This window comes from Pezoporus flaviventris, unplaced genomic scaffold (genome assembly GCF_033815535.1).
Source record: "Pezoporus flaviventris isolate CSIRO_AGI_PZ_B2104156 unplaced genomic scaffold, CSIRO_AGI_Pfla_v1 ptg000083l, whole genome shotgun sequence".
NCBI lineage: Eukaryota > Metazoa > Chordata > Aves > Psittaciformes > Psittacidae > Pezoporus > Pezoporus flaviventris.
Window position 1 is genome coordinate 13185359 of NW_026892631.1, and position 12332 is coordinate 13197690.

General features: G+C 43.5%; 1 long non-coding RNA gene across 1 annotated transcript in view; it reads right to left on the minus strand.

Annotated features, from left to right (window-relative positions):
* Positions 1-223: 223 nt before the first annotated feature.
* The window catches only part of LOC133280534 (uncharacterized), an 83520-nt gene continuing 71411 nt past the window's right edge, over positions 224-12332 (minus strand). The window contains exon 3 of the long non-coding RNA XR_009747209.1: positions 224-721. This is a non-coding gene — a long non-coding RNA (uncharacterized LOC133280534). The remainder of the gene's footprint in view (positions 722-12332) is intronic.

Sequence of the window (12332 nt, forward strand, 5' to 3'; positions counted from 1 at the left end):
GCAGTTACAGAAACTTATACAAATACCTCAATATTATAAATTAGGGAATTTTTCCTTGGTCTCTGTATTTGGCAGTTTACCTTTTTCCCAGGGCTGTTCGTAACATCATTGGAGTCAAAATATCTAACTAGATAAACTATGGACTCATCAAAATGATTTTCTATGAGATTAATTTCCACTGTTTGTCCATTTTTTTGCTAGAAGTATGGTGACTTCGCACATAATTGTTAGCCAAGATAAAGCTATGCAGTAATAACACTCCCCTTATTGAAAGAGCATTGTTAACAGCATTGGAGCAGTCAGCTCCAGGCAGCAGGTCATCCTGGGAAGCAGTTGGTACCTTGAGCTAAACCAGCCAGCACTCCAATGTTGGCACTTTCTCGTTTACAAACTGCATCAGTCACAAATGGAAGTTGCCTTTTCAAAAGCTTTTGGGTTTTTTTCAGCAATTCACACGTGTGGAATAACAGTCACAAATCATAAATGTCACACCTTTGTCGCCAGGATTGGAAGAAATCTGCAGGGTCCCTGTTTGCACGCAGCTCCCAGTAGTTGCACCTCCTGCGAGTCACATCAAAAACACTTGAAAAGAGTTTGATTTTGGCAGCTGCTGTGAAGGCAAAACTTCCTTTCAACTCTCGCCATCCCAGTTTGGGGAAGGCTCTGCTTCTTCTGCACAGAGGTCTTGGCTTCCATCCTCCTGCATCCCCATCTTTGAAACCTAACAGGTAAATGGAATGTTAGAGATCAGTGGGTGTTTTTTTCCAAGGCAAGCAGGTCCCTTTATTGATTTCCACTAACTGTTAGTACCTTGTGACATACGGACAAAGTTTGCCTTTTCCCACACATGCCTCGGAATAATGACATGTCAAATTAAAATGCATTTGCCTTTTGTCAAGTGTAACCATTTTTATATATATATATATACAAATTTAATGTGTTTTAGGGCTCAAGAGAAGAGCCATGTTGGCAGCCCAGGCAAGAGAAGTTTTCCTCAGCTCCACAAGCCCACTACATTCAGACTGTTCCAAGAGGAGCTCCTCCATGTGGTCCCATACCTGTCCCCAGCACAGTGGGGAGAGCAGGGACTCACAGACCACCACTGCAGACCAAATCATGCATGTCCTTCCTCTAAGTCTAGGACCGAGTCTGAAGAGCAAGGGGCTCAAGGAGCTGTGCAGAGCACCCTGCCACAGAGGATGGGTGTTGTCACCCACCAAGCATCCCTTCACTGAGATGCAGGCAGAAGGAGCTGGGTGAACTACAGTAGCCTTGATGGGAATCTCAAAGAAACCAGTGCTGGGGAAATGTCCCAAGACATGGGAGTTTCCCCACCCCCAAATCCCCACTTCTCTGCAGGTTGTATATTCCTCCTCCTAAAGCAAACAAAGCTCTAAAGGAAACAAATTGACCTCTGGTTTCCTCCTCTGCTATTTTCCTTCTGTCCTTCAGGCTGGCACTGCTCAGCCTTCACATTCAAGCAGTACGCGTCTCCTCTAGAGCACATTTAAGGAGCACAGACACGATCATTTAAGAGCACACTTTACTTATCTATCCTTAAGAACACAAAATAGACCCAGAAAAAAAAGTGTCTCTACGCTCATTAAAACGCTTTCAGCCCAGGGCAAGGATTTGATCAAAAGGATTCCTGCCAATGGAAGGGCAGGCTGGAGCCATTGTAAGAAGTTGTGTGCAGGTGTCTGCCTTCCTTTCCTTTTCTTTCTTGTGCCCTGTCCCTTCCACTGCCACCTCCAATCTCTTTTCTTCCAGCTGGGGGAACAGAAGAGATTTTACTTCCTTGATGACAATTGTGTCCTTTGAGCAGCCAAAGCAAAAGGCACTTTGAGTTCAAATGAGACTGTGACTTAAACCAATATTAGCCAAGACCAACACATGTTTATTGTAATATAAGTAATCTTCGTTCTGATCAGCAGGTTTTCCTCACCCCACTGCAGTTTTACTCATTGCCTCTTTCATTCTTCCAAAATGAATAAATGAAATGGCTGCCCATTTTTCTTCACAGCAGTGGGTTTCAGAACTTCAAATCAGAGAGGCGTTTTGATTTTAGAAATAAACTCCAGAGGAAACAGTTTCAACCAGAACTTTCATATACTTTTTTTTTACCAGTTTAAGGTAACATCAAAACTCACCTTTCCAAAAAAATGAAACCTCACAGCATTCTTTTAATCCAAATTAAATAAAGTGTCATCCCTGTGTCCTCTTCCTTCATATTTAGAGGGAAAGAAAACTATCCTGCCCATACTTTAATGGTTTTGTCTGCAAATCCTAAATGCTCCACTGCTGCAAATTTCAAATGATCTTATACAACCAAAGTCTCTTTGGTGTCAGCAGCCACCCAGGTAGCAACACAACCATGAGAATGCTGCTGATCAGAACAATGAATGCCTGATCTACAGATGTCATATCAAGGTAGAAATCTTGATGAGCATTGTAGTGACATTACAAAGTGGATTACACATGCTGTATCTGGGTCAGAGAAGGAGTTATTTCAGTACGGTCAACAAAGTACTTTTGACCAAACTTATTTTTCTACGTTATGAGAGATACGCTTTTGTTTGTTACTTCATGTTGCAACTAATAACAATATTCTCTCCATATTCATCACCAGTTTGCAAGCAAAGTTAAAAGGAAGGCAAAATACCCCCATGCCTGGGGTTATGCAATCTCAGAGGCAGGTCCCATCTCCCTGCCCTGCTTTCCTTTGTGACCAAGGAGCCCAGCACTGCCACCCAGTCTCCCATTTAAGTGTTTAATACCACTTCAGAGAAGTTTCTGAGACACTTCCTGAAGTGTACGGCCCTCAGGTTCTCCCTGCTTTATTCTCCAGCCACCAATATGATGCAATTAGGACTTTCTTGCTTTCTGGGTGTGTTGGATCTCAATGAAACAAATATCACAAGGTTATAAGGTCCTCAGATACTCCAGCCCAGGGGTAGTGCAAGTGCCTAAACATTAAATGTTGGATGTGTGAGTCTCTGTGTGCCAAAGATGTCACTGTATGGCACAAAACATGCCTCACCTTCAACCTTCTTTCCCAGGAATAGACAACAGGCCAAAGGCCTTATCTACATGGCAGACAGGAGATGAAGTTGTCCTATCCAGGGATTGCAGCATTTCAAACCTGTTGACTTACAGTACTGTGTGTAGGAGTTAGGGATACTTGTGAGACTTCTTCTGGCTGTACCAACTTCTTTTCTTGTCTTAATTTTGAATTTTTTGAATTTTTTTATTTTTTACAAGATTTAATGCAAACCAAATATAGTTCTTGACAGCTGGTATCCCGTGTTTCCAAAAGCAGGATGCTCCTGGGACGCTGACAGACACAAACAAAATAGGAAAGGCTGCCCATCCCTGCCAGCTGTGCTGGGGCTCCCAATGCCAGCAGCTGCATAGCATCCACCATGCACCCCAAGCCTCCTGGATCCCCAGCCCTCCTGCAGACAAGAGCCTGGATCTTGTGCCTAGCCACTGGTAAGGCTTGGGCAAGGTGAGCTGTGCACGCTAAAAACTTTATAACAAGGCTGTCAAAGAACGATATCCTTGTGTTGGAAAGAGACTCTACAGGGCATGCTGGAGCTCCCTTAGTCCTTACCCAAACCACAGGGTACAGATGTAACTTACAGACATACTAGAATCATAGAATCAACTGGGTGTGAAAAGTCCTTTAAGACCAAGTCCAACCATTCCCCAGCACTGTCAAGGCCACCACTACCCCATGGCAGGGACGGTGACTGCAGCCCTGCCCTGGGCAGCCTGTTCCAATGCCTGAGCACCCTCTGGGGAAGGAATTGTTCCTCAGCTCCATCTAAACCTGCCCTGGGGCAGCTTGAGGCCCTTTCCTCTTGTCCCATCCCTTGTTCCCTGGGAGCAGAGCCCAGCCCCTCCTGGCTCCATCCTCCTGTCAGGCACTTGTAGGCAGCGATCAGGTGTCCCCCCCCCAGCCTTCTCTTCTCCAGACTGAACCCCCCAGGTCCCTCAGCCGTTCCCCATCACACTTGTGCTCTGGGCGCTGCACCAGCTCCGTTGCCCTTCTCTGGCCCCACTCCAGCACCTCAATGTCCCTCTTGGAGTGAGGGGCCCAGAGCTGAACACAGGATTCAAGGTGCAGCCTCACCAGTGCCCAGTGCAGGGAGACAATCACTTCCCTAAATCCTAGGAATCACATCAGATAATCTAATAGCTAATTTTTCACCATTAAGGGCCTTGAAACTTACTCCCAGTTTCAAACCCTGGGAGAAAGCTAGTTTCATGCTCAAATACTACTTTTAGTGAGCTCAGATGTATTTACTTTCATACAGGTTATCTGCACCTCACTAGCTAGCCTAAAACAGCAGAGGCTTAAACTGAAGCATTGATAGCAGCTCTGAATACCTTAAACCTAAAAGTAGATATATGTGCTTATGTATCTATCAATACTGAGAAAAAGTGTTTTGCTTATCCAACCTGATTATTGACCTAATCCAGTTGTGTTCTTTCTGCTTATTTACTGGGGGGGGGGGGGGGGAATACAGGGTTACTTCTACTCACTTGAAGCGCTGGGAATCCTGACACCACAAATCTGCACATTTCTGTAAGGGTGAAAAATGGAAACCAGATCCATAACTGAAAGCTGTAATGATCAAAATCAACCTTTCCTGAGAAATGCAGCATGAAAAAATAAATCAGCAAGTTAAGAAAAACTGTTCAAGAGCTTAAATAATTGAAAGCACAATTGTTTCTTTTGCCAGTTGCTATCATACGTATCAAAACCTGTGTAATCCTATAGTGGTAGTAAGAAGCCTACACTATGTTTATTTCTTGGTGATGATGACGGTATACGTTATTCCAGAGCAGTGGTGCATGTATCAGAAGCACCTGACTTGCAAGGGTATGATCCAACACCCAAGGAGCACAACCTAGATTATCCCATTGACTTCTATAGGCATTCCTCCAAGATAATACCCTCCTGCTGCTCCATTGCTTTCTTTAATGGATAATTCTGAGCTCACATCTGTGTTTTAGAACGTTGCTGGTGGTACTTAAAGAATGAGTTTATTTGCTTTTATTACTGTGTATGGTTCATATTCTACGAATATGCCACAATCCAAAGTTTAAGTTTGATGTTAAATAATCAACCTATTTAAGAAGAGAAACTAAAGCCATGTTCTAATAAAGCTTTGCCACATATATAAATAATGGGCACAATGTTTCCCTTAGGAAGATAAGCTGTCTTCAAAGCAATTCCATGTTTAAGGCTTTAGATTTTGCCAGCACTTGCACAAGGTTGCAACAAACCTTGACTTATTTACAGAGAGATGTTAAGTGGAGATAAAGCCACTTAATAATCCACCAGTTCTTGCTAAATACATTTTTCTTCCATGCCCTTTCTGAAAGCAGGCAGGAATGCACACTATCCTTAGTTTACTTGAGCTAAATCTTTTACAGAATGGTTCAATTAATGATGCTTATGGGCTGTCTGAACAAAGTAATCCTGAAAGTATTTAGGGTTAAAAACAACCCCCAAAAAAATCTCTTAGGCATTTCTTTGAAAATAATGATGCAGTAACAACAGCAAAAGGGAACACCAACAGCACAAACAGAGCAAAGATCTGTTTTGCTATGGTTTGGTGCCTCATTCAAGAGCTCAATTCATTCAGGACCAGGTGCCCTCTGCGACAGAAACTTCTGATTTCTTGAGCTTGTGTCAGATTTGCAGCAGCACCAACAGCAAACAACTGCCCCAAATGCCGAGGACAAGATATTCCCATCCACAGAAACATCTGACCTCTGCTCACCTGAGCTCATTCCAACTTCTCTCTCTGTTTGTTCACAAGGACTCTGCTTGAGTGGGTAGCTGCGCGCAGCAAGGGCTGACTTTGCAGAAGTGATAAGTTGCCATAGGGGTCCTGATACATATATCAGAATTTCCCCTTCCTTAGTGTTTGGCTGCTCCTTCAATGGGATAAGGCTGGGTTTGGTGTTTGGTTTTGTTTGCTTGTTTGGGGTCTTTTTTGTAATAAAAAAGTTAGTCCAGTGTTCATTTCTTACCATTGCATTCAGTGCAGTTCTCAGGCAGCCCTGCAGTATCTCTCTCTGCTCTCTTTAGAAATGCACAACTAAAAGCTGTCTTTTGAACCCCATGGCAGGCCCTTGGAAGTCCAAGGAAAGTCTTTGTGTGCCTCTGCCAAGCTCTTGTTCCAAGACACAGATCATTGTCTTAGCTATGGTTTTACTTATCCTGCCACACTCTTATCATGAATATCTCTGTCGCTCTGCACCTGGGTGCTGCTCCTGTCCTGAGGACAATGCTGCTGCCCAGGAAGTAATAGAGGAGTTTCCCTCCATCGACCTCATTTCTTTGTCTCCTCTCCATGTGGGATTAGTGATGGTGACCCCTTACACAGATACCTGGGAGGTGAAATGGTGAGACTGGCTACTCCAGCTCTATGGAGGAACTTGATGTTAAGAAGCGAGGGAGAGTTTTGGTTTGGCGTGATTTCAGGACTCCCACATTGAATAAGGTTGTGTATTCCCTGTTCGTCGCTGCTGCAACCACAGCAGGTGAGGCACCGCTCTGAAACCAAAGGCTTTTGTACCCTGCAGGAAAGTGATGAGCACCTGGAGCGTTAGTCATCACACGTCTTACACTACATTCCTCTCCCTCGTTATTGCCTTGGCCTTTTCCCTGGGGAAAAGCGTCTCTTTGCCCACATGATCTGAAGCTGACCAGAAAAGCCCTTTGTCCCCCCTCCAAGCTGCCAGAAGTAAAAGCAAAGCAATCATCAGGGTCTGTTTGCAGACAAGGTTTGAGAAAACCCCCTTCTGCTCCCGCAGGCTCCGCACACACAAGTGCCACATGGGAGACAGCAAACACAGCGTTAGTCATTTCCTCCACGCTGCCAGCTGCTAAGGTTTGCATAAGAAGAACCCTTGGACTTCAGATTATTTCTTAAAACACCTCTTGGCCCAAATCTTTCGACAAACAGAGACTGGAGCGGTGCCAGTGAGGCCAGTTGAGTGTTGTTTGCTGGTGTGCCCTGCCACCTTCCCCACCGTATCAGCCCTGCATCTCCCACCCTGCCAGCACCTACCTACACCACCAGCACGACACACCTACCGTCTGTGGTGTGAAGTCTTCTGCCTATACTGCATCTGTGCAGGTCTAGGGCAGAAGCTCAGGCTTAACTGCCTCTTTTGCAATTAATACCTAGGTGATGGTGGCATCTACAAACTTCACTTACGGATCAGGACCCGTGTGACACTGCAGGGCTAAGTGACAAAGGAGACAGCCTTTGTCCCCAGAAAACAGTCCCCATTCAGTCAGGAAATAACTCGTGTGTGAAAAAGGAATATGGGTGGGAGGAGCCGATAACGAAGAAAACAGATTTAGCAAGAAAGTCAGAGCCTCGTCCTCGTAAATAAGATTGTAATTTTTATATGATCCTTGCTTCCTAATCAGAAGGTGAAAGCACCGTGACCATCATACTTTTACTGCTCTCGAGCACTTTGTCTTGCCTCTCATTTGCTCTGGCCTGAACCTGTGTCCTCAAGCCTTCCTTTGCCCTCCTCAGAGAAACTTATGCCTGGGGAGACCTGGCACTGTCTTTTCCTGACCTGAGCAGTTCCTATACTTTGGTATATAGCTTTCTGCTTTGCTCTGTTGGTCCACAGTTTCTTTCTTTTTTTATCTTTTTATATTGTATTCACTTCCTGGCAAGTTTATTACTGGGGTTGTATATGGCTCTTTGGCACCGTGCTCATCCAGTTTAGCTTAAAAACATGCGTTTCCTCCCTGTCACCACTTTATCCCTTTACTTGACCACCATTTCTTACTTCCACCAAACCACTTTGTGTAGTAAATTGCCAAATCTGCATTACTTACCTGCAGGAAAGGCACGTCGCTCTTCAGCCCTCGTGATAAACCATACCTTTTGGGCAATGTGTTCTGATAGGGAGCAAGCTGGTGGGAGCTTTCTCATTTTCTTTATTATTTCTTTTTCTTCCTCCTCCCCTTCCAGCATCACAGTCCCAGGAAATTATTTTCTGCCTCTGTACCAGTTCCTCACCCTCTTATGGAAGCACACTGAGGCAGTGAACCCACTAAGGTTTCCTGCTATGTCTAGCTATGCTGTCAATAAATCATGTTCTCTGCATCTCCTTCACTGACCCCCTGTTCCTTACATACTTGAATACTTTCTTATTATTTATGTTAACCTCCTCTGCAATCTTACTGCATTTTTTACCTGTTCTTGCCTTGTCACTGTTTTACTGGCTTATTTTGCAGTCATGCTCAGAACCTCTTTTTACTATTGCAGCACTTCTCACGTATTCGTTATGTATTTGTTCACTAATCATTGGTCTTGGAGGAAAAGTGATCTTCACTTACTTCCCTTTGAACAGATTTCTCAATCTTTGCTTCCTTCTAAAATACTCAATCAGTGTTAATACCGAAATACCATTTTCATCTGAACTCAAGCTGACCATGGTCTCAAGCTGACCCACAGAAAATTAGCTTGCCAGGAACAAAAGAAGTTTCAGTAAACAATGGAAATACATGAATATGGACTTCCTTGCTGAAAACTGTCTGCCAGGCTCCTGGAGTCCTATTGCCTCAGGATAATTTTCTAGGTCTTATACAATGAACTCTATTTTCAGGCTCTAAAGCCTAACTTTTTGTTTTCTTCTTACTTTAGGGTGTGTCTCTGCCATGTATCTCCTCATTGCTGGTCCTTCCTTACTTCTCCATCTCCTCATGTAAATGAAAAGAGTAGGTAGAATTTGGCACACAAGTAGAGACACATGGAAATACACGGGTTGAGCTACCCCCTGATATTCAGACGTGGGATTCTGTTGGTGTACTAGAACTAGAACGCCTAATACATCAGAAGAAAGGCTATTTCCACAGTATTCACGCCAGATTTGCAGATGCTAATCTTTGTAACCACCCATGCTGCTGAAGGCTAATGAGAACTAAATGTGTATTCCAAAGCATGAGGGAGTATCCTAAATATAACTCCTCTGACAACATTATACACTGATGTGTCTTTCAATACCCACAGAAAAGGGCAGCTGCTCAAGTTAATACTGCTTATTGTGTGAACAAACTTTCCATTCTGTATTCTTTTTAATCCTCTTATTCTGATATTTCTTGTGAATTTGGGAAATAGTCTTTGCCTTGGTTGCAAGTACAGATGCATCCGGAACCACTAAAGTAAGTGGGGATTCCTCTGTGCAGACCAAGATACACCATCAGCAAGTGATACATTTTCAGGAACTGTTGTACACTCTTGGTAATACTATTAAAATTATTAGAAATACTAACTTTATTAATAAATATTAATTATTAATTAAATACATATATTAATAATATTAATTTGTATTAATAGATATTAATACCAAGATATTATTAGAAAGCAATGGGTAATTTCATATTGCATGTTCATTTGTGTGTATGTCTTAGGATATTCTTTTGCTGGATCTTCCTTCCCATTGATCAATGAGCAACAAAGAGGGACAAAGCTTCAAGCAAATGGTTTCTTACTAGAATTCACTGGGAACCATTCAATTGAATGATCTAGTCAGAGCAATGCCCTTCATCAAAACTGACACTTTTTATTGACAGGTATTGAAACAGAACGCAAGAGAACAGCCCAGACAGCCAGAAGCCCAGTGGATATGGCAGTAATGAAGGAGGTAGGAGACATGAGTCTGAGTTCCTGCTTTGCCTAATATAATCAGCAGCTTGGCATCCTACAACCTAAACAGTTGTCCTGATACCGCAGGCTGAGCGTAAGCTTCATCTGGCCCCTTATAGATGCCTTCAATGCAGGCTTCTACATCTGAGCTTGTCATCCATACTGCCTTATGGATGCTGGAAAGAAGCAGGAATCTTCAGCACATGTTATTTAAGCCTAAAGTACGATTGCTGCTCTCCATCAGCTGTAAGTGGAGCCAGAGGAGGTGAGACAGAAGGAGAGGTCTACCCTGCAACTGAGGAAGAGCCCCACTGACCACTCAGCTCTACAAAATGTACCAGTTTGAGAAGGAAAGGTAGATAAGCTCATTCCACCACCTATAGGCATGGTCAACTGCCTGGACCAGTGACTGCCTTTTCCAGATACTAGCTGCTGCAGTACTCCAGCATCACCTCCCCTTCTCTGTTGCGTGCAGGCCACTCTCACATTGTGAATTCTCTGGGCAATGCCATGTCCTGGTCTGTTCTCCTGCTTGCTTTCCTTGCTCTAATCTTAGGTCAGTGATGTACTTTATACCTGTCAGCTCATCCTCTAGAAAGTCCACACCAGGTCTTGTGCTCATATTGTAGTTGCAACTGAGTTTTTAATGTTGTGGTAATGCATAGTGATTTCCACACTTCCCAAAGGCTTCATGGGCTAGCCTGCATTGGGAGCTATCAGGTGCTGCCAAATAATTTCCTTTAACTGAAAAAAATGCTAACATTTTCCATGCTAGGGATTTGTCATATCACCTGTGATATTTAGTGGGTTTTATTATCATCAAGGTAAAACCCCATCTACTACTACTAAGAGAAGGAACAGCTCACCTCTTTCTTAATGATGTTGTCATTTCCTAGCCCAATTAAATCCTCTTTTAGTACAAGAATTAGCTTTCTTTTGTGTTTCTTCTTTTGCCAAAGAGACACTTATGTCTTCAAGCTACTCATGCCATAAGTACTATAAGGGTATGTTGCAGAAGCTTTGGAAAATCAATTGATGTACCTGAGAGGGACAAGGTGTAAAGGTATTATAGTTGCCAGGGACAGCCAGAGACAGCCCCATAATTGAGAGCGGTGTTTGGGCTGCTCTAAAATATGCAGGTGTTCATGACCCCCAGTGAACTCTCCATTAGCCAAGGATCATTGCAGCTATTAGCCTCTGCTGCTGAATTCCCTCTCTAGGCTGAACTAGGATGAATTTCAATTACTGCTCCATTCCTTTCCCTCTTTATGGCCTCTTTCAAGAAATATCCCCTATCGCACTTCCAACACATTACAATAGTCCAGTCAAATTTCATTAGGACAAGTTTCATTTGCTTCATCTTGTGTCTGAAGTGTTCGCGTCGCCTCCTCTTGAGCATTTTCTTTCTGACAATAGATGGTGTCACTGGATCCTAACTACTCCTCAACTCCAACCTAATTGATCAGACTTGGCATGCTTCCTAGAATTAGGACCTGAGTAGCCTCAGACTATCCAAGTTTGGCTGTTCAGCTAGCGTGTGAGATGGCAATCTTGCATTACTCTGCAAACCCATTCCTCTGCTTCCCTTCTGCATCGTGGTTGTCCCAGTCAATAGCTGAGTAATTAAAATCCGTCCTAATCAATGTTCTAGCTGTTTTACAGACTTCTCTTATCTGTAAAAACATTTCCCAACCTACTTTCTTTGCCTGCCCTGGGGACCTGTGGCAGCATCCAGGAATAACACGACTGCATTCATTGTTCTTCCCCAGCTCCTGCGCAAACAGCCTCTGCTCCAACAGGCAAAGCATTCGTGGTGTTTCCTGCTCTGGACATGGAATATACACTGCTGTCTCTGCTGACCGAAGAACACAGTCTGTTCTCTTTCATAAACTTTGCCTCCCCCTACTCTGTTTTAACTCCCTTCTAGCTCACATGTTCCAGGAATATCACACTTAGCCTTGGAGATGCGTGTTTTCAATTGGTGACCTTATTAATATGCTCACTGCATTTGTATAGAAGATATTTTCTCCTCCCACCTTTGCTTTACATTCTCATTATCTCCTACAACGACAACCAGTGGATACATTACTGAGAGATCCATGCTTTCCCTCCTTTAAATTCCTCTCCTCCCACATCACTAATCTAAAAGAATGGCTAGATCATTTCCTTATTAGTGGACAATCTGGTTGTTCCCATAGGGTTGGGGATAACACAGGCTATGCCTCCTTTGCCATTTTGCCTTCTCTGTTTTGTTGTTTATAATTCTCCACACCTCTCACTTCAACACCAACACCCCCCAGTCTATTCATCTATCTGGTATAATGAACCACTCACATACTGGAAAAAAACATTGTGCTGCTTTCTCCTTCCACCGGCTAGCTAAGCGGTGTGAGGCTTTCTTTTTACAATACATGCATGCCTTCCCCTACATCGTTTATAAAGATCACCAGCATTATGCTAGCCTCTTTCTAAAGCTATTTCATCTGCCATTGCCCACTGACTAAAAATTCCCAGCCCCTTCTCCTGGAAGCGTTTGACTCATGTGCGTTTGTGTGAGGATTTGGCGTTTTAAACAGCAGTGACTATCTGCAACATCAACTCTGCCATCAACACTTCTCTGATCTAATTTTGCTGCAG